A 23,002-nucleotide genomic window follows, 5' to 3' on the forward strand; every position below is an offset into this window, starting at 1 on the left:
TATAGAACACCTTTGAGATGTTTTGGAACGCCGACTTCGTGCCAGGCCTCACAGACCGACATCGATACCTCTCCTTAATGCAGCACTCCGTGAAGAATGGGCTGCCATTCCCCAAGAAACTTTCCAACACCTGATTGAACTTATGCCTGCGAGAGTGGAAGCTGTCATCAAGGCTAATGTTGGGCCAACACCATACTGAATTCCAGCGTTACCGATGGAGGGAGCCAAGCTCTTGTAAGTCATTTTCAGCCAAGTGTCCGGATACTTTTGATCACATAGTGTACATTCCTCTCTGGGAGATGAAAATGTGGAATGTCAATGAATCCTTGGTCTTAAGTAAATTCACGGCTCCAGGCGAGGGTGCCAATACGATTCCGTTGAATTCTGCGTAATACAAACTTTTAAATAATTTTCTTGGAAAAAACACCTGACTACACTATAGTTTTTGCTTTCTCTGAGAGCTAGGAGGGTAGGACGGGGTGGGGCGCGGCCCCCCCCCCCCCCTTGCCCCTGGATATGGATGTTCTTTCAGCGTCATACGCACAGTCCCTCAGACATCATACCAGCAACAAAAGGATAATACAGATAAGGTACACTGGTATCTGTCTTGCGAGATAGTTTCACTAGAATGTTCCTAATATATAATTCGTCATTATAGTCGCCTCACGAACGCCGAAATGAGATAGACTGATATACACTTACATCACGGATTAAAAAAATTAATAAAAATCACTTGACAGAACAAAGGGAATTGGACATGATAAGACAGCTGTACGGTTCTATGGAGTTTACGAGGAAGAACTTTCTGTCCTCTGATTGTAGTCGATGGAACAATGAAGTGTTCCAAGCGACTGGAGAAAAAGGCGCAGGTCATTTCCATTTTCAAGAAGAATCGTAGGATAGATTCGTATAATTATATGCATATATCTCTGACATCAGTTTATTTTTGATTTATGGATTATATTTTATGCTCGAGTATTATGAGCATTTTTGGCAACGGTCTTGCCGCAGTGGATACACCGGTTCCCGTCAGATCACCGAAGTTAAGCGCTGTCGGGCGTGGCCGGCACTTGGATGGGCGATCATCCGGGTCACCATGAGCTGTTGCCATTTTTCGGGGTGCACTCAGTCTCGTGATGCCAATTGAAGAGCTACTCGACAGAACAATAGCGGCTCCGGTCAAAGAAAACCATCACAACGACCGGGAGAGCGGTGTGCTGACCATATGCCCCTCCTATCCGCATACTCAGCTCGAGGATGACACGGCGGTCGGATGTTCCCGATGGGCCACTTGTGGCCTGAAGACTGAGTGCTTATTATGAGCATTTTTGAGGCCAAAAGCTCCACTGTAGGAGGAGACTCTTCAAATAGCGACCTTGTAAAACTCATTTCGTCGTTGTCGATCAACATGTGTATCATATTTTCTGAATTTCATGATGTACAATCACTCAGCTGTATAACTAGTATCAGTCTTTGAATTTTACCGTCTTCAGGTATATAAAGCTTTACGTTAGGTAATGTTAAACGGATGGTGGGAAAATTGTGAGATGAGTTAATTGTAATGCACTGTGCCTCGTGATATTCAACTCGCTCTAATGGTCCCTGAGTTCTGAAAGGCGCTGTAGAGACTTGCCCAGGTTGATGCCGTAATCCTCGATTTCTTGCTTTTGATATAGCATCGAACCATCGCCTAGTGAACAATACACCAAAAAATAAACACTGGAAAGCTTCGCAACTGGATTGAATACTTCCTAGCAGGCAGAACTCAGTACGTTGTTCTTAATAGGATGAAATCGTAGAAGCGTGAAAGTAGCTTCGGGAATATTCCGAGGGAGTTTTGCAAGGCTCGCTGTCGACAGTACGTATGAAGGAGCAGGTGAGAAACACCAGGAACTCCGGTAGGCGTTCGCAGATGCTGTTGCTAATGCTGCGTATTGAGAAGTCTGCGTGGACAAATGAAGGAAAACCAGGAGATTATTAACGCTTAGTGCAAAGAGTGACAATCGACTCTCAACATAAACAAGTGCAGACCACAGCGATGAGCCACCGCAAACAGTCACAGCCGCAAAAGTCCAGAGGAGTTTTCCATACTCACCTTCAGAAAAAACAGAACTCCTTGAACGACTACAGATGGGTCGTTTTTGCTCACGGGACATGTACATTGTGTTGTGCAGAAGTGATTAGCATTTGAACCACGTAGGCCCGTGGATTCAAGATCAACATCGATATCGCGGCGCAACACCGCCTACCGATAAAATGTGCCTGCGGCTCTCGTTGTCGCTGCAAACCAAAGGTGATGTATCGGTGTGACTTGATCATACCTGCAGGATGCCTCACAGAGGGATGCACGAGCCGTACCATCAAATCAATGAGTTTGAAAGAGGGTGCATCATTGGCACAAGAGAAAGTGATGCATCCATACGGGAAACTGCTGATCATGTGGGACGAAGTGTTTCAGCAGTGCAACGGGTGTGTCCAGAATGATTCGCGGAAGGCCGTATAACACGACGAGATAGGTCAGGTCGCAACATCCAGACCATCACCCAAGAAGATCGACACCTCATCCAAAGGCATTGCAGAACAAATCTGTGTACTCCTCGGCTCTGGCACAACAGTGGAACACATCGTACACTATTAGCGGTGACAGTCCGTTGCCGTTTATTACGGCGTGGGTTACGTGTGCGTCGTCCACTTCTCCGCCTACCTTTGAGGAATTCGCAGAAACATACTGGACGGCAGAACGATGTCACTAGGGACAGGAATGGCATCGGATAGTGCTTTCGGAGGAGTCGAGGTTTTGTTTGAAAATGATGGCCTCATTTTGGCTCGCCGCAGACAGGAGGAGCGGCATCACAGTGACTGCATTCGCACAACACATACAGCGGCAACTGAAGGCTTTATGATGTGCCGCGCATGGTAGCCGTGCGTCTAGGGCGTCTTGTCACGGTTCGCGCGGCTCTCCCCCGTCGGAGGTTCGAGTCCTCCCTCCGGCATGGGTGTTTAAGTTAGATTAAGTAGAGCGTAAGACTAGGGACCGATGACCTCAGCAGTTTGGTCCCACGGAACTTACCACAAATTTCCAATTTCCTTTATGATGGCCGGCCGCTGTGGCCGAGCGGTTCTGGGCGCTTCAGTCCGGAACCGCGCTGCTGCTACGGCCGCAGGTTCGAATCCTGCATAGATGTGTGTGATGTCCTTAGGTCAGTTAGGTTTAAGTAGTTCTAAGTCTAGGGGACTGATGACATCAGATGTTAAGTCCCATAGTGCTTACAGCCATTTGAACAATTTTTCCTTTATGATGTATGGTAAATCACAGTTGTTGGGTGTCCAGGGCACTGCGACCAACGTGAATGAAGTCCTGCGCCCTATAGCTATGTGCACAACACCCCAGACGACATTTATCAGCAAGCCAATGCACGACTACACGTTGCTGCACGATCACCTGCCTTCTTGAAGTCACTGGACGGCAGCCTTTTGCCCTGGCCCGCCAGATCACTAGACTTATTGCCAATTGAAAACGTGTGGCGTATAGTTAAATGACGGGTGCAGCGCTGTGATCCAATACCAACCACCAAAAATGAACTTTGGAATCAGTAAATGGAGCATGGATGGCTACAGCACAGGACAATATTCGCGCCTTATAACCGCCGATGCCATCATGCACGGAACAAGTTATCAGGGCCTATGTCAGACCCCGTGTCTACAAGGCAACAGTATATATTCTGAACCGAGGTGACTGAAATGCTTATCATTTCTGAAGAACACACTGATTTATGTCCTGTGAATATGGACATCCTATCTCTAGTCGTTCAAGCTGTTCTGTTTCTTTTTAACATAAGTTTTATTTGCAACGACCACATGAAACTATACATGATGCCTTTTTGCTTTTAAGACTATTACAGCGCAGGGAGTTGAGAATCTGACGGCTATGGACCAGAGGACGCATGCAATAATGTTAAGTGGTTAAAAAACTGTCCACTGACGATGCTTTTAAATGAAGTGAAACACGTTTGGTTTGAATAACACTCCTTACAGTCGAAGAAATTGAAAAGGAGCATGTTGAACATAATGGCGGACACATGCATTTACACAAGACGTTATGTCTTTCGTTGTGCCAAAAACCACGGTGGTGCAGGAGGGCATACTTCTACATCTATGGTGTGTACTCTGTAGTGACGGAAGTCATGCTAAACCTCCTAATATCGCGTCAGACTTCCTTTTCCCCGGTGTAGTGTAGCATCTCGAAGTGGCCTGGACTAAATAAGACATTGGTAGCGCCCTGCAGAAATATTGAGCCATGCTGCCTCTGCAATCGTCCATAATTGCGAGAGTATTGCACGTGCAGCATTTTGTGCACGAAGTAACTTCTCAATTATCTCCCATAAGTGTTCGATGGGATTAATGTCGGACGATCTGAGTCGCCAGAATGTTCTTCAAACCAGTCACGAATAACTGTGGTCTGATGACATGGCGAATCGTCATCCATAAAAGTTCCGTCGTTATTTGGGAACACGACGTCCATGAATGGCTCCAAATAGACTCGAAGTAGCCAAACATAGCCATTTCCAGTCAATGATCGGTTCAGTTGGATCAGAGGACACAGTCTATTCCATGTAAACACAGCCCACACCATTATGGAGCACCTTACCATCAGTTCTTACCGACTGAAATCGGGACTCATGCGAGCAGGCCACGGTTTTCCCAGTCGTCCAGAGTCCAACCTATATGTTCACGAGCCCAGTAGAGGCGCTGCAGGCGATGTTGTGTTGTTAGCAAAGGCACTCGCGTCGGTCGTCTGCTGCCATAGCCTATTAACGCCAAATTTCGTGGCGCTGTCCTAAAGGATACGTTCGTCGTGACGTCCCACATTGATTTCTGCGGTTATTTCACGCAGAGTTGCTTGTCTGGTAGTGTTGACAATTCTAAGCAAATGTCAGTGATCTCGGTCGTTAAGTGAAGGCTGTCAGAGTTGCTTGTCTGGTAGTTTTGATAATTCTACACAAAAGCCACTGATCTCGGTCGTTATGTGAAGGCTGTCAGCCACTAGGGTGTCCGTGGTGAGAGGTAATACCTGATTTTTTTTAAAAATGAAAGCTTTTTTCTTACTAGCTAGGCTAACTACGACAGTGTACATATTTTATAGGTAAACTTGGCTTTTTAGCTCTATCTTGTCTTGCAAGATATAGTCAAGATTGTTGTGCAGGTGAATGTATATTTCTATTTCTTCCAACAAATTCATGTGTGTTCCTTCCTCAAGAAAATGTAGTATTTCCGTTTTCCTGCATGGTACTCTCCGTGTTGCCATGCGGAGGTTATGTGAGCAGCAATTGTTGATTATCTAAGAAAATATAATTCACCTGTTGTGGAGAAAACGGATCTCAGGGGTGTACTTCATGAGATTATAGACCATGTATTAATATGTGGTTTTGTTAGAGATAACCTGAGTTCTTGTACAATATTTCGCCCCAGAAGAAAGCGTCTTACTGCCGAATTGTGTGGATGTAGAGAATGTTATTTAATCTAATCACTAAAGCTTGGAAATCACACACAATTCCGTTACTAATCATGTAAACACTGTACAATTAGACTATACACGTGTTCTCTGATTCCTGTAATCATCAACAATCAAGTTATTACTCGTAAAAATGTGGTAAGATGACTCTAAGTACGATGTTGAGATAACCTGCATGGTTTGACAGCTGTCACATTCAGTTTGGCTTCGCCGTGAACCTTATGTTAGACCAATAGCGAACAAGCAGCTTTATTCTATTGATCGCCGTCCAGAAATTAATGACGGACGCCGCGACTTACGCGCGCGACCGTATCAACTCACTTTGAAGATAACACTGCACATGCGTTCGTAAAACTTCCGTCGAAAAGGCACATAAAACATACGGAACTGCAACAGCATTGATTTAAAAGAAAGAGATAGTTTAAGTAAAATAAAAACACTTATAACTAATGTTGGGACAGCAAACCTGCACTGATAATTAATTGTACACTTCAAGTAATTTTATTTACGCTGCAAGAGCTAAGAAAAGGAAAAGAAAGCAAATAGTCTTATAATAAAACAAACTATTTACAATGTGAACTGCTGAATTCTGTTGGTCTTTAACCGGGGGAGAGCGAACGGCAATGCAGCTTATTGGAGAGGCCTGGCGGCATGTTGAGATGACTGGCAGTGGCTCGTGATGTTGCAGGTGAGGTTATTAGAGCAGCTCCGTTTGTCGTATTTCCACGGCGAAGTATACTGGTGAAGTCTCTTCTCGGAAAGGCTGAAAAGTCATCCGCAGTGGCGTTTAACAGACCATTGGCTGAACAGACGTAACTGTTGGTGACAATCCACGTGTTTGGCATGTGGACGTTTATTACTCCTTATACTCACCTCGCTCTCGTTTCAGTACTTCATACACTGGTCGCGGTAATTTCCGACCGTGACATAACTATTCGTCACTTTTGCACATGACTGTCGTGATCTCGAATTCACAGTCAGTAAAACCGTTCTTACGCCTGATCCAGAATCGTGTTACGTTCACCACGACAGTTACGGCTTCAAACATTCGGCTGCTCATTAAGAAGACAAACATATTAGACAGCTTTGCCTTGACTCTTGCGATGCGGTTAAACGTAAAAGCAGTTTCTCTCATACATTAGCAATAACTATAGTATCTAGTCGCCAAAGCATTGTCATTACCAGTTGCGACACAGTTCCTTTACTAATACTCAGACTGTACTATGTTTCTGTTCATAAGAGAAGTGAGAGAAGATGCAGAGAAGAGCAGCTCATCTCGTCGCAGATGTATTGGGTATGTAATAGATTTCGTACCCCTCTGGTCTCGATGCATGTAGTGAATCGGTTCTGAGGGTGTCATGAAGCCACTGTAGCCTATTTTGAGGCAAGCCAGTCTGCAATGGTCTTATGTCGTCTTGATATTCTAGGAACCGACACAGGGGCTGAGTTGACTTCCGTGGTCCCACACATGAGTAGTAGGGCAAAGAGAGGGTCACCCCACTTTGCATTGTTTCCAAATTTATTGAAGATGGCGGATCCAAGATGGCGGTGGTAAATATGGCAATGTCACAATGACGTCATGGAGGGAAGTTCAAATTTTGGTGGGAAATTAGGTCAATTGGGCTACATCCACTAAACTAACGCCATCTCCACCCTCTCAACTCCACCCACCTGCCCAAGAAAATGACAAGAAGTTCACATTCCAGCAGGACAATGCAACACACCACGGCTACCTCCACTAACCTAAGAACATGGTGTGGAAAAAGGTCATTTTGGCTACATCCACTAACCTAAGTCATCTGACTGCAATCTCTTACTAGGAATTGGCGGGAAAAGGACTCAGCCTGTGCTGGAAAGGATGGATGTAAATCTTTATTTTGCATGCAATGTATATTTAAACAATTTAAGGCAGTAGTTCCATCCAGTGTGTTCACCATGAAGTCTGGAGTCCAGCTGACCTAGTGCACAGTACCACCACCACAGGGCACTGTCGTCCCTCCTGTGATTTAATCTAAGATGGCGGTCTGGGGGGAAAAAGGTGGGAAAAGAACTCAACCTGTGCTGGGCTACTGGATAGGATGGATGTAAGTCTTTATTTTGCAGGCAGTCTTTATTAAAACAATTTGACACAGTGGCTCCATCTGGTGTGTTCACCATGAGGCCCTGAGTCCAACTGACCTATTACACAGCACTGTCACCAGAGGGTGCTGTCGTCCCATGGCAGACTGGGGGGGGGGGGGGGGGGGGATGGTGGGAAAACGACTCAGCCTGTACTGGGCTGCTGGAGAGAGGAAGGAGTGTACTTTATTTATTTTGTTACAACTTATTTAGGGGCGGATTTCATGTAGTTTATTTATTACACTGATACAAAACACTCACTCTGACAGTCACAATACACATCCTACAGACTTGCAAACTACTCGTAAATCACCGAAATAGTGCAGTACACTGATGTGCAGAGACGCAAAAAACACTTAAATTGTCAAAATAATGAATGTATGAGGCTCTGTAAACACGCTTGCTAATCGTCAACGGTTGAAATCATGCATTGCACAGCCTGCACACCTGTTCACAAAATAATGCAACAGATACGAAAACAACTCGTAAATTGTCAAAAGATAACACTATGCAAACACGCTTACAACACAACACAACAGCCGAAAATAATGCAGTGCACAAACACTCATCACCCATAAAAAACGCTTTCAAACTATCTTCAACCACGACTTATCAGCAAACTGCCCCCCTACAGAACTCCAAGGCGCCCATGCTGGGCGGCGCGCTCACGCCGGTCCCATATGTGAGACACCTCTGGCCGAGTACACGTGTTTACCGTTGCTGGTGCGATACCCCTCTACTTGTGCATACTGACGTCACAGGTCGCGCTATAGAAATCTGTTACAATGCTTCCCAGAATAGCACAGGGTGCAATGTTCCTAGCAATCCTAATGGGACATCTGAGCTGCATCTAGCCATGCATGCGTGTTTACCTGCCCAGCGTGGCTGATGCATCACCACGAAATGTCAGCGTAGTGACTCACCATGGCAGACACATCTAGAAGGTTCTCAGTGTTATACAGACGTCACATGGCTATGTAAGTAAGATCCAAGTCGACCTCTCTGAAATTGTAAGGTGTCACAGAAATAGTTAATGGTCGCTTTTGTAGAAGCTTTCGTGATGTCTCAGCTCGTCTGCATGGAAATTCTTGTCCTAACAGAAACTGTTCATGAAAATAGCCCAGACTAAATGCTGAATGCATTCCTCCTGACGATCTTAATGTAGTACATCACGTTTTACCATTACTGGAAATCCTTAAGTCCTGCTTTCAACAAACATCTCCGAAATGCAAACGTTCTCACTGCTACGTAGAGGCTCCTACGTCCCGGCAAAAAGGATGTCTTGTGAATGAATGGAGCATTATGATTGGCTCTTACTGAATTTGCCCACCAAATTATTGATGCCGCCGGTGTGGAAGCACTGTGCGCCTTATTTTTTCTTTCTGTAGAGCAGACTTCCAGCAGCAAAAGTATTTTGTATAGATCACCATATTGCACTGACAATTAAACCCTGCAAAGTGGCCTACAGATCATCAAATATGGAAAGACTCTTACTCAGTTACACTGCTCTGCCACTGAGTATGGAAGTTTGAACATTAGAGCATAAAACCGATCTCCACTCGACAATATATCACTGAGTGCCGTGTCGACATAGTAAACATACAACTCGTATCCTGTGCCATACAAAATCGCCCCTTTTGCATCATGCATATAACTATCGACTACCAGACCCTCGTACATATACCACGAAGACAGACAGCATAAGCATATGCACCATAGGTGTACTCCTCACTGCACTAAATATTTCCCGCAAGGTCGGTATAATCCACTACTGACACGTGACCAGAGCACCCTCAGTGGACCAAAGTCACTCTCAGTACTGTTCTAAAAATTGAGGATTGGCCCCCCTTGGCAAAAAGGCGTTACTGTTTCTGGCCCGAACCTGCTTGCTTGCTTGCTTTGCACACCCATCTCTAGACTCTGGGATTACAAAAACACATGTATTTTCACATGGTCTGCCAGAATATTATACAATTTACGCGATTCTTCTCGATATCAAGCTCATAGCAATTACACCTGATAGCAGTATGCCTCTCACAGCATAATTCCGAAAATATAGACTGGAAATTTTTTCTCTAGAAACCCTGAACTTTTGCAAGGTTGGGTGTGCTGTAATCCACTGAGTAGCTAGAAACTTATCCTGTCTGCGGAAACCTTTATGTGAAAACACGAAAAAAATAGAGGAAACTGATATTTCCACTAGTGAATACTGATGTCGGTAATGAAACAGATTCCAAATCATCCCTATAATTTACGAAGTCAACTGAGTTGTTTCTCATGTCTAGAGAACCAGCAAATGTGTCTTCCACCTGTCTTTCACCTGCTAGGTGCACACACCACAATCGATGGTCCCTCAACTAAATAAAGGCGCGAAATGTGCAGAAGCAGTCAACTGGACAATTTACATGGGAGGGAAAATGTTCCAGTGCAAACACACGTCCATGTTGAATCTTCTCAAATTTCCACATGATCACAAAAGCTGTCCAACACATACTAAGTATTAGTTCGCTAGTCAGCCGTCCAGAGGACGACACGGCTAAGACAGCTTCATTCCTGCACCTCAGCAGGCCTCTCCATTCGAACAGCTCCTTCCGTTAGCTAGAAACGTGAATCATTCCAGCCACAGGTCACCGGCGCTGCACGCCAAGCGCGCATAGGTAGAACCATCCTACAAAACTGGCCAAATATATATTTTATCACTGTACTTACAATTAAATATTACGCTCGTGGTCTCAATTGGACGATATTCGACAATGAGCGAAGTATCTGAAATACATCCTGCAGACAGCTGTGGCTCTGGAAATAGAAATATCTGTACCATTCTTATGACTTGACTTCCCTTTGCTGTCACAGTATTCTACATCAAATCCATACTTCCCTTAGGACAGGACATAGACATTTCCTTTGCACATATCGGAACACACACACACACACACACACACACACACACACACACACACACACACACACACACACACACACACACACACATTTATAAGTCTGATACTCAAGTCGTACCTATCATGCATCCCGTACTACTAAGTATAACACTTGGCCAATAACAGATTGCCAGCGATTTGAAATTCTACTGATAGAAAATCAGCGATGGGTGAACACGTCTCATAAATTTTTCTTGTCAGTGGTACCATTGTGTCTTAGAAAGAGAGATGTAATTGTCTTACTAACCACCAGATGTTAAAAAAAAACACGACCATGTTACTGTCACAAGCAGTCTTGGCTCTATAGGTTAAAAGCTATACTGGCTTTATAAATCGATATATAGCATTACCTACAAATGAAGTGGTTTTTCCAGACAAGTACAGCGACAATGAATATAGACGATGATCGCCAGAGTGTATATTATTGGGCCAACACTTTTCAGGAAAACAGAGAACTATCTGCCTCTAAACTTACATGCATCTGCGTTAAAGGATAACAGAGAGAGAGAAGATGGGTCATCGATTGAGATGGAGCTGTAACGAGGCACAATTTAATGGCAGACTGATGATCCAATCTAGAGAGGGAGATGTAGCTGCAGGTCACTTTTCCCACTGTTCTGTCAGGATGCATTAGCCACGTGACATAGCCTGCGTTCGACTCGTCTACAACCAAATGTCCTGTATGTGACTTAAAGCATATCTACTCTCGATGGATAACCTCTTGGTCATCATCTCATGTGTGATGAAATGCAAACCTATTGTTTTGACACATTCCTGTAAACGAATGAAGATTTTTGCAATGTACTCCACTCCCCTGTCGCATGCTGGGCATCAAATCTAGACTTCAGTTCCATAATTAAGAAAGTTCTAAGTCAGTGATACGTGTTTATGGGACACTGCAAACTTCGTGTATACAGCTGCTTGATAGATGTGATGTTTACAGAGTTAGTGGCTGCATGACATGTAATTTCACATATTGGACACTTCCTGCTATGTATTTATGTGTTTCCTTGTAAGAGGTATTCTCCATTACTAACAATCATTTTATATAGGACTGATTCAGGCATAGTATAATATCTGAACCATGATCGGATATGAGCAGTGGACACTATACATCTCTGGAAAGCTCGTATATTGCACATGTATCACACAGAGCCACTGTTTTAAGGAAGTAGTTTCTAATTTTACTGTTTGTTACCATAGTTTATCGTAGAGAAACGTGCAAGAAGAATGTATATCATGCCCTGGAAATGTATTTCATACAGTGGGATATTAACAGTGCTGCATTCCACATGATTGGTACATCAGAAACTGAAGCGAACTAACATTACGGCCTTAGGAGTGTGTAAGAGTCTTTCCATATTTGATGATCTGTAGGTCACATTGCAGGGTTTAATTGTCAGTGCAATATGGAGATCTGTACAAAATACTAGTGCTGCTGAAACTCTCCTCTGCAGAAAGAAAAAAAAAAGGCAGACAGCACTTCCACACCGGCGGCATCAGTAATTTGGCAGGCAAATTCAGTAAGAGCCAGCCATAATGCTCCATTCATTCACAAGACATCCCTGGTGCCGGGATGTAGGAGCCTCTATATAGCAGTGGGAACGTTTGCATTTCGGAGAGTTTTGTTGAAAGCAGGACTTAACGATTTCCAGGAAGGGTAACACATGATGGATGGGGTGCAACATTAGGACCATCAGGAGGAATGCATTTGGCGTTATTCTGGGCTGTTTTCGTAAACAGGTTTTGTTAGGACAAGAATCTCCATGCAGACAAGCTGAGACATCACAAAAGCTCCTACAGAAACGACCATTAACTATTTCTGCGACACTTGACAATTTTTGAGAAGTCGACTTGGCTCTTGTTTACATAGCCATGTGACGTCCTTATAACATTGAGAACCTTTTAGATGTGCCTGCAAAGGTGACTCGTTACGCTGACATTTTGCAGCAATGTGTCAGCCACACTGGGCCGGTAAATGCATGTGCATGGCTAGATGCGGCTCAAATGTCCCATTAGGATCGCTAGGAACAATGTGCCATGTGCTATTCTGGAAAGCATTGGAACAGATTTCTATAGCGCAACCTCTGATGTCGGTACCCACAGGTAGAGCGGTATCGTGCCAGCAATGGTAAACATGTGAGCACATCCCAGAGGTGTCTCACGTATGGGACCTGTGTGAGCACGCCGCCCGGCGTGCGCGCCTTGGAGATCTGTACCGGGACAGTTTGCTGATACGTTGCAGTTGACGACAGTTCGAAAGTAGTTTTTACATGCAATGAGTGATTGTGCACTGCATTATTTTCGGCTGTTTAAGCGTTGTGAGCATGTTTGCATAGCATTACACTTGCATTATCTTTTGATAATTTATGTGTTGTTTTCGTGTCTGTTGCATTATTTTGTGAACAGGTGTGCAGACTGTGCAATGCATGGTTTCGACAGTTGACGATTAGCAAGTTTGTTAGCAGAGTCTTTTACATTCATTGATTTGACAATTTAAGAGTTTTTTGCGTCTCTGCACATCAGTGTACTGCATTATTTCAGTGTTTTACGAGTAGTTTGCAGGACTGTAGACTATTTACTGCGACCTCAACCATGCCAGGATGAGTGTTATGTATCAGTGTAATAAATAAACTATGAGCAATCCGTACCTAAATAAACTGTGTGCATTATTTCGACACTTTATAATTAGTGAGCATGCCTGCACACCAGCGAACTGCATTATTTCGCTGATTTACAAGTAGTCTGCAGTTCTGTGGGATGTTCAATGCATCATTTTGATAGTTTACAATTAGCAAGCAGAGTAGCACATGCATTATTTTGAGAATTTACAAGTTGTTTACATGTCTGCACATCAGTGTACTGCATGATTTCGGTGATTTACGCATAGTTTGCAGGTCTGTAGCTGTGTATTGCGACCCCATGCATGTCAGAGTGAGTGTTTTGTATCAATGTAATAAATAAACTACATGAAATCTGTCCCTAATTTAATTTTTTCAAAATAAATAAAGTACACTCCTTCCTGTCTCTAGCAACCCAACACAGGCTGAGTCCTTTTCCCGCCCTTTTCCCCCCAGACCGCCATCTTGGATTACATCTCAGGAGGGACAACAGTGCCCTCTGGTGGTGGTACTGTGCACTAGGTCAGTTGGACTCTGAACTTCATGGTGAACACACTGGATGGAGCTACTGCCTCAAATTGTTTAAATAAACATTGCATGCAAAATAAAGCCTTACGTCCATCCTTTGCAGCACAGGCTGAGTCCTTTCCCTGCCAATTCCTAGAAAGTGTTGCCGGCAAAAGAGTTATGTTAGTGTAGGTAGCCATCGTGTGTTGCTTTGTCCTGCTGGGATTTAAACTTCCCGCCATTGTCTGGGGGAGGCGGGGAGGGGAGGGGGTTGGGTTAGTGGTGGTAGCCCAATTGACCTATTTTCCCGTCAAAATTTGAACTTCCCGCCATTATGTCATTGCGATGCAGCCATATCTACCACAGCCATTTTGGATCCACCATCTTGAATAAATTTGGCAACAATGCAGAGTGGGATGATGCTCTCTTTGCCCTACTACTCACATGTTCTTTGGAGACAGAACTGAGAATACTGCCGGTCACAAGAGTACCTCAACATCACACAGACAGTACATAGAGACACATATGACACGTGGACGAGCAATGTCGTATTGGAAAATTGCACCTCTGTACTGTTGTAGGAGAAGCAACACATGATGACTAGGAAGTCTGTGATAAACCGTAGTGCTGCCGGAGTTCCCTGAATCACTACCAAACAAAATCTGAAGTCATGCTCGGTGGATCCTTATCGTAATGCTAGAAGTAACACAGCTCTGCCCTTGCAACACATTGGAAGAGTGAGACGTCTCCCTATACTCGCCAATGGTGGTCATCCACAGTAGTGCAGAACCACGATTCATCACTGAACGCAGTGAGATGCTACTCATCAGCAGTCCAAGGTTCCTGGTCACGGCATCACTGCAAACGCAGCCGTTTGTGTTGTGGTGTTAATGGCAGCTTACATGTGGAATGGTAATTTCCAACTCTGGCTGCCACTAGACTTCGACCCAGCACAGTCTGTTGCAGGAAGTACATTACTTGTTCTAGGGTGGCTGGTGCATATGTAAAAGAGCTTTAATGTGGCGATAGACCATTGTGGTGATTCGGCGCCATCAAACGGAAACTTGATGATGAGTGCGCCTGCCCTTATGTTCCCATGCAGTACTACATTGGGCCGCTGAATGCTCAACAAATCCGTATATGGCATAATTTGACCGGCCAAGCAAATGGGCGCCGACAATGAGGACGTTTAAAATTCTGCAAGAAGCTGATAACGCTGTCTCACATAAGTACGCATCATCTCTGTCTCCTTCACAGTGATGACTCACATATATTGCTGTTCATGCACCTTACGTACTGTGACTATTATAGACCAATTTAGTTTAATGTGTCAAGAAATGACACAGTACAACCTCACACGGTGCTATGTTTTGGAACATGCTTCGGAAGGCCCAATGGTACCGACCGACCACCGTATATTCCTCAGAAAAAAGCGTCTCTGCATGTGGATGTGGAGGGGAAAGTGGTTAGCACATCACTCTCCCAGCCATTGTCAGGTAGCTCCTCAATTGACTTCACAGGGGGATGAGTGCACCTCACTTGCCAACAGTGCTTGGCAAACCCGAACGGTTACCCATCCAAGTGCTAACCAAACCCGACAGTGCTTAACTTCGGTGATCTGATAGGAACCAGTATTACCACTGCGGCAAGGCCGTTGGCTTTTTGGGACATAGGTAAATTCATTATTCTGATAACAATTGACGCCATAGGACGGGACGATCTTACAAAACTGCAAGACTACACTGGTCTTGCAGTACAGTTTGAAAGGCTACAGGCGACTATGAGTTTATGCCCTTACAGCAGTCACTTTAACCAGTAAGCCTTCCACTTGTCTACCTGACCCATGCATCTGCTAAATTGATTTTGTCCATTGACAGTGGTTGCTGTGGGTTGTTAGCCTGTATTACAGGTTATCACTTTCATCAGAATCTGAATGAACTTGAATGTAGACATAATTTAATGAAATGGTGGCCCTGTTATTATCGTAGTCAATTATTTACTGGCAACACAAATAGACGCAACAAATAGATAACATTCCACTGTGTGGCGATTGGTTGGAAGATAATAAGATTTGTCTGATTAAACTATTTACTCTGAATCAGAAAGTGGATTACGCAGTCTGAAATTATTTAACGCTGAATAGACTTTGATGAATTTATTCTACAAAGAAGTTATACTACGTTGCTGCAGCTGAGAATAAGTGACGAGACTGTAATTCTGGTTTCCCTAACAAGCCGGAGCAGCAATATTATACCCCTTTCTCTATGACTATGTGCAGCAATGTCTCACGTGACGGTCGCGGTGCAAGCGTCTGCAGAGTAGCGATGTGCGGCGTGTGCATTTCGTTATCGTGGGCACGAAATATGCAAAGTCGCCGCTGGCAATTACTCTCTAATGGAGCCCTGAGACCTCGGCAGATTCCAGCGTGTGACATTCCTGTTTGCCAGTCATACCATGGACCAATTTGACTCACTTATATGCCAGTGCACATAAGGAGATCAAACGTCAAGGCGGCAAACCTGGGTTAATAAGATTTTCCTTGGCACAGTGAGTTGTCCGTGATGACAGGCCTAAACCGTCGGTACAGCTAAAAAGTCTTCATCAAAGGCTACCCAGTCAAAACCAATCAAGTGTCCCATGTGCAATGCACACAAAATGAGAGTCATGACCAGAGTCCTCTCCAGATCGGATTCTGAATCAGAAGACCAACTTCCATCAAACCTCGATAAACTGCACAACAGCACTCACACAACCGCCTCCACAAGGATTTCGTGCCAATCCCATAACTCCATGAGCTCCATGTCTGTCCTCTAACTGGCCGCAGCTCGTAGTCGTGCGGTAGCGTTCTCGCTTCCCGCGCCCGGGTTCCCGGGTTCGATTCCCGGCGGGGTCAGGGATTTTCTCTGCCTCGTGATGCCTGGGTGTTGTGTGATGTCCTTCGGTTAGTTAGGTTTAAGTAGTTCTACGTTCTAGGGGACTGATGACCATAGCTGTTAAGTCCCATAGTGCTGAGAGCCATTTGAACCATTTGTCCTCTAACTCGTCTGCTCAATCCTAATCATAGTTAATATCATTCTTCTCTTTTCTGGAGAAGCAACCTGTCACTGACTTGTAAATTCTCACTCAGAGAGGAGAAGACATTGTGCCCATGACTTGTTTTTTCCCACAGACACTTTATGCAGCGTGTTTGAGTTTCTGTTTAGCCCTAAAGAGAACAACACATTTATCTGGATGGGCCAAACGTTACAGCGTGTCCGATCAGGGGCCTCAGATAAACTAAGAGAAGTGCTTTTGTGTCTCAACATAGACCATTTCAGAGTCACCGTAAATCATCATCATCATCTTGGACAGTTTCCAGCCACTGGCTGGGTCTGTCGGGAACACAAGCCCCTCCATCGTGTTCTGTCTTTCCACCATTCCCCCTCTTCCACCTTCGTCCAGTTCTCTCCTCTTCTCATCACACATCCCTTCACTCCCTTCACCCATCTATCTCTTGGTCTTCCTCTGGGCCTCTTCCCCTCCAGTTGTAGATCAAACATCCTCTTTGGAATTCTTCCCTCATCCATTCTCTTCATGTGTCCATACCACTGCAGTCTTGATTTTTCTATCCTGTCCTGTACTGGTTCCTCCTTTAGTCTTTCCCTCACATTCACATTTCGCAATCTGTCTCGTCTTGTTACACCCAACCTGCTCCTCTGGAACTTCATTTCACTAGCCTGTATTCTACTTTTGTCGCTTTTGTGCATTACCCATGTCTCATTTCCGTATGCCAATATGGGGACAAAGTAGGTTCGGTATATAATTCCCTTGGATTTCTGTGGCACCTCCTTGCTCCAAATAAGCCCCCTAATGCATTTGTAGAACTGCCCTGCTTTTCTGCACCTTTCATTTATTTCCATTGCGTTTCCCCCCTTACTTTCAATCACGCTTCCCAGGTACTTGAAGTTCTCTACCACTTGTAGTTTTTCCCCTCCACAAGTTATATCCACATTTGGCCTATTCTTCTTCCTTGTTGTGACGATTATTTCACTTTTCTTTGCAGAGAAATGCATTCCATATTGTGCTGCCGTTGCCTCCCATGCATCTAACTGCTCTTGCACCTCTTTCTCGCAATTTCCCCATAACATCAGGTCATCGGCAAAAAGCACTGCTTTCATTTTATGATCTCCAATTGCATCTGATACTTGCTGTAGGATTTCATCCATAACAATAATAAACAATAAAGGCGAAAGAGCACTTCCCTGTCGCAGCCCATTTTGCAGCTTGAACCATGCAGTACGTTCCCTCCCCACTTTCACACAACTCTCACTTCCCTCATACATTTTTCTGACTTTTCATGTTATCTCTTCATCTATCCCTTTTGCGTTCAGCACATCCCAGAGCTTGTCCCTACAGATACTGTCATACACCTACTCAATATCCAAAAAGGCCATGATTAAGTCCTTCCCATACTCATAGTGCCTTTCCTGCAGTTGCCTTACCGCAAATATGAGGTCCGTTGTTGAGCTTCCCGGTCTGAAACCGTACTGCTCCTCATGCAGTCTACTTTCAATACTGCTTCTTATTCTCTTCTCCAGGATCTTTTCATAGATTTTTCCACAGTGGCATAGCAGGGTGATTCCTCTGTAGTTCTCACATCTCCTTTTATCCCCTTTCTTGAAGATCGGGACTATAATTCCTTTCTTCCAATCCTCAGGAATTCTGTTCTCCTTCCACACCACCCTCAGCACTCTGTATAGCCACTGGGTGCCTACTTCTCCTGCTGCTCGTATCATATCCACTGTTACTTCGTCCCAACCGGGTGCCTTGCCCCCTTTCATCCTCTTTATGGCTTCTTCCACTTCATTCCAAGTTAGATCATCAATTTCCCCACTATTATAATCGTCTGCTGCCTTAGGCTTTCCATCGCTGTTAGTTACTCGCTTGGCGGCATTCAACAGATCTTCAAAGTACTCCTTCCAAATCTTTTTGAGCTCATGCATTTCCTCCACAACTCTTCCATTATTATCCATGATCCTCAGGCACTCGCTTCTGTCGTTCCTCTTATTTCTTACCATGGTGTAGAGTACTTTTTTGTTCCCTTCACTGTCCTCTTCTAACATTCTTGTCCATTTTTCCATCCACTTCTTCTTCTCCGCCCTTACTATGGTCTGTGCCGCTTTCTTGCTTTCCTTATATTTTACCCTAGCTTCCTCTGTTCGGGTAAATAATGCATTCTGTTCCCAAATAACTCAGCAGGCAGAGGGATGATGCCACCTGACGGCTCTCTCGATAGCGTCTGGCCCACGGTGAACATGGAAAATCGCGAATTTTTATGGTCGCCATCCCTCTTCACAAAGGGCGTTTGCGACACTGTCGAAACGTCCTGGCTTGGTAACCCAAATTTGTCTTGCATCCCTGCCCTTGCCATGACTAGAGGCCCCTCACAGGTAGATACAGGTACGCAGTTTTTTCGTCTTTTCGGCTAAAAGCATTGTCTGGACACCAGTTCGAGAAATTCCTGGGACCAACGTTCTCTCCAGTAAGTGCTTTGAGATATTTCTTTCCCTAATTGCTGCATGAGGCTTCCAAGCCCCAAATATTCACTGCAAGATTACTGTTAAATCACCAAATTGCCTGCTTGTTCTCAACTCCATAAAATACTATCCGAATGAGAGCCACAGTAAAGATCCCGCATGCATTAACAAAGCGCATGTTTCCTTCAGTGCCTGCTCATGTTGATAACTTCCTGTGGCCTCACAAAAATGATGTCTTGGGTGTAAAATCAACATTAAATCGTAGCCTTGAGTATGAAAAATAGTGAGTGAGTGACTATTACTCTTTCAAAATCGTCATAAATATTTATCGTTGAATCTGATTACCACGTGCGCATTATCAACAAAACTGTCATTTTGCGTATTTTCGTGGTGGAAAGTGAAACACAGTACTGTATGAAGACGTCAGTTTCGTCTTCTCTAAACAGAAGAAAGATTGGACAGGTACATATGAAAGTCTGAAGCACCCGGTGACGTCACCAGGTATAAGCCTATGAGCCCTGTGTAAGCATGTGCTGAACCTGCTAGACGAGTTGCAGACCATTAGACGTTCCCCAAAGTTCTGCTTTGCTTTCCACGACAAAAAGCAAGCAGTTGCCTGTTAAGTTCTTGAACAACATCGTAGACATGTTTGCCTTCAAACATTTCAGCAATTTCTCTTAATTAGTTATTTAATTAGTTAGTTACTTAGTACTGAGTGAAAAATTTGACAACATGCCATGCCACCCACGCGTTATTATTAGACATTTAGGACTTGTATGGAGTAGAGGACGTTTGGTTTCTTTTTGAAGGTAATTTTCACATCTATTAAATTCTCTACATGCAGAATTTTTGGGGCTGAATACAGCACTCCTTTCTGTGCTGTAATGAGATGAACGAGTAGTGTTATTGGACGGGAGGGGCTTTTCGGCATCCTGGTGGATTTCTTCCACTATGACGCCACTTCGGCGACTAGCGCGTCGATGAATATGAGATTAGGACAACACAAACACTCAGCCATCGAGCAAAGAAAATCTCCAACCCGGCCGGGAATCGAACATGGGACTCCGCGCTGTAGAGCCAATGAGGGTAACCACTAGCTCCAGTTATACACTGAAGCGCCAAAGAACCTGGTACAGGCATGCTTATTCAAATACAGAGATATATAAACAGACAGCAGCGCCCATGTAAGACAAAAAATGTCTGGCGCAGTTATTAGATCGGATAATTTAAGTGAGTTTGAACGTGGCGTTATAGTCGGCGCACGAGCGATGGGACATAGCGTCTCCGAGGTAGCGATGAAGTGGGGATTTTCCCGTACGACCATTTCACGAATTTACCCTGAATATCACGAATCCGGTAATACATCAAATTTTCGACATCGCTGCGTCGGGAAAAATATTCTGCAAGAACAGGACCAACGACGAGTGAAGAGAATCGTTCAACGTGACAGAAGTGCAGCCCTTCCGCAAACTGCTGCAGATTTCAATGCTGGGCCATCAACAAGTGTCAGCGCTCGAACCATTCAACGAAACACCATCGATATGGCTTTCGGAGCTGAAGGCCCACTCGTGTACCCTTGATGACTGCACGACACAAAGCTTTACGCCTCACCTGAACTCATCAACACTGACATTGGACCGTTGATGACGAAAACATGTTGCCTGGTTGAACTAGGGAATGACGGAAACATGTTCCCTGGTCAGACGAGTCTCATTTCGAATTGTATCGAGCGGATGGACGTGTACGGGTATGGAGACAACGTCACGAATCCATAGACCCTGCGTGTCAGCAAGGGACTGTTCAAGCTGGTGCAGGCTCTGTAATGGTGTGGGGCGCGTGCAATTGGAGTGATATGGGACCCCTGATACATCTAGATACGACTCTGACAGGTGACACGAACGTAAGCGTCCTGACTGATCACCTGCATCCATTGATGTCCATTGTGCATTCCGACGGAGTTCGACAGTTCCAGAAGGACAATGCGACACCCCACGCGTCCAGAATTGCTACAGAGTGGCTCTAGGAAGACTCTTCTCAGTTTAAACACTTCCGGTGGCTACCAAACTCCCCAGACACGAACATTATTGAGCATATCATGGATGCCTCGCAACGTGCTGTTCAGAAGACAACTGCGCCCCTCGTACTCTTACGGATTTATGGACACCCCTGCAAGATTAATGGTGTCAGTTCCCTCCATCACTACTTCAGACATCAGTCGAGGGCACGCCGCGTCGTGCTGCGGCACTTCTGTGTGCTCCTGATGCCATACACGATATTAGGTAGGTGTACGAGTTTCTTTCGCTCTTCAGTGTGTTTCTCCTTTCTGTACTACACTGAGAAGAAATGATGGATTGTCATTATTGTTCTACGATGAACTGCGATTTTTGTAACCAGTTATTTGTGTACCTGGGAACGTCTAGATTGCTATATACTATTTTCTTAGCTTACTAACGTCTTCTGACAGCTGTTGTAAGATGCTGCTAAACTCGAAGAACTATGTTAGCGTATAAGGTCGTGGCGTTTTGTTTTGCATGTTGATATTCCGGTTACTGTGGGTTTATTTATTGATTGTCATTTTTATTTGTTCTTCACTATTGGTATTTGAGTTTACATATTGTCATTTTGTCATTTGTAAATAGTAAATGGAGCTGTGGAAGCTAGAAAATGGAGTCGCAATTGGAGAAATCGGAACATTTCCAGATTCTTCTTCTGTTTGAGTTCAGTAGAGGGGTGACAGCAGCGGAAGCAGGCAGAAACTTTTGCCCGTGTATGGGATTAATACCACTGGGCAGAGCACGGCATGGTTTCCTCGTTTTAAGGATTATCCTTTTGACATTAGTGACTCTCTACGTTCAGGAAGACATTCGGTGTTTGATAAGTTCGTTTAAACGCATTAATCCGCAATGATCCATATCAGTGCACACGAGAGCTGGTAGATGTGATGAACTCTGATCATTCCACTATCCTGCGACATGTGCATGCGATGGAGAGGGTTCAAAAATCGTGCGTATGCTTACCGCATGCTCTAAGCCAAAATCACAAAAATCTGTGGGTGGCCAGAAGTGCATCTCCGCTTGCTCGTCGTTAATTGGCTCGTGAACAACAGTCATGTTCTTTTCAAACGAATCATCACAGCATTTGCTTTAAGCGGTTTATGGAAACCACGGAAAATCCGAATGTCGATGGCCGGCAGGGGATTTGAATCGCCGTCTTCCCGAGTGCGAGTCCCCTCCCTACCGCACTACCTCGCTCGCTGTTTGAAGATTCAAGTGGTTTCTTCCGTTATCAAGGAAACTCGTGATTGCTTTTATCATCACCCTGCAATTTTCGCTTTGTTAATCGTATTCCTGTTTGTACGCAACTTTAACGTCAGTCTGGCTTTAGTGTGTGTGTACGATGCACCTGTCAATATTGTGCATAGCTCGTGTTCTATATTCCCTCGCATCTTCTGATGTCGTTAGCTGATCGAACAGAGTAGAAAGTGAAACGATATTTTATCTAACAAAGTTTTAATACCAACAGTTTTCTTTGTTTCTGCGACCTCTGCACATTCTAAATCACTTAAGGTGTATGCTGATATGGTTCCTCTGAAAATGACAGGGTGGTTTCGCTCCCTTCTTTCCCTAATCCAAGCTTGTGCTCCGTCTCTAATGACTTCACCCTCGCCGAGACGTTAGACACTAATCTTTCTTCCTTCAGTATCGCTTATTAGCTTATCTCGGCGTTGCTTTTCGTGGGCAATAATGGTTGTTAAATTTTCTCTGTGGCTTTGTCTCGTCAGACCGGTCA

The 23,002-nt window shown here is 44.5% G+C and overlaps 2 pseudogenes; one reads left to right on the forward strand and one right to left on the reverse strand.

Annotated features, from left to right (window-relative positions):
• The first annotated feature begins 992 nt into the window (after window positions 1–992).
• On the forward strand, window positions 993–1,110 carry LOC124778632 (annotated as a pseudogene).
• Window positions 1,111–15,237: 14,127 nt separating this feature from the next.
• Window positions 15,238–15,356, reverse strand: LOC124778682 (annotated as a pseudogene).
• Between the last annotated feature and the right edge of the window lie 7,646 nt (window positions 15,357–23,002).

Source organism: Schistocerca piceifrons, chromosome 2 (genome assembly GCF_021461385.2).
Source record: "Schistocerca piceifrons isolate TAMUIC-IGC-003096 chromosome 2, iqSchPice1.1, whole genome shotgun sequence".
Lineage (NCBI taxonomy): Eukaryota > Metazoa > Arthropoda > Insecta > Orthoptera > Acrididae > Schistocerca > Schistocerca piceifrons.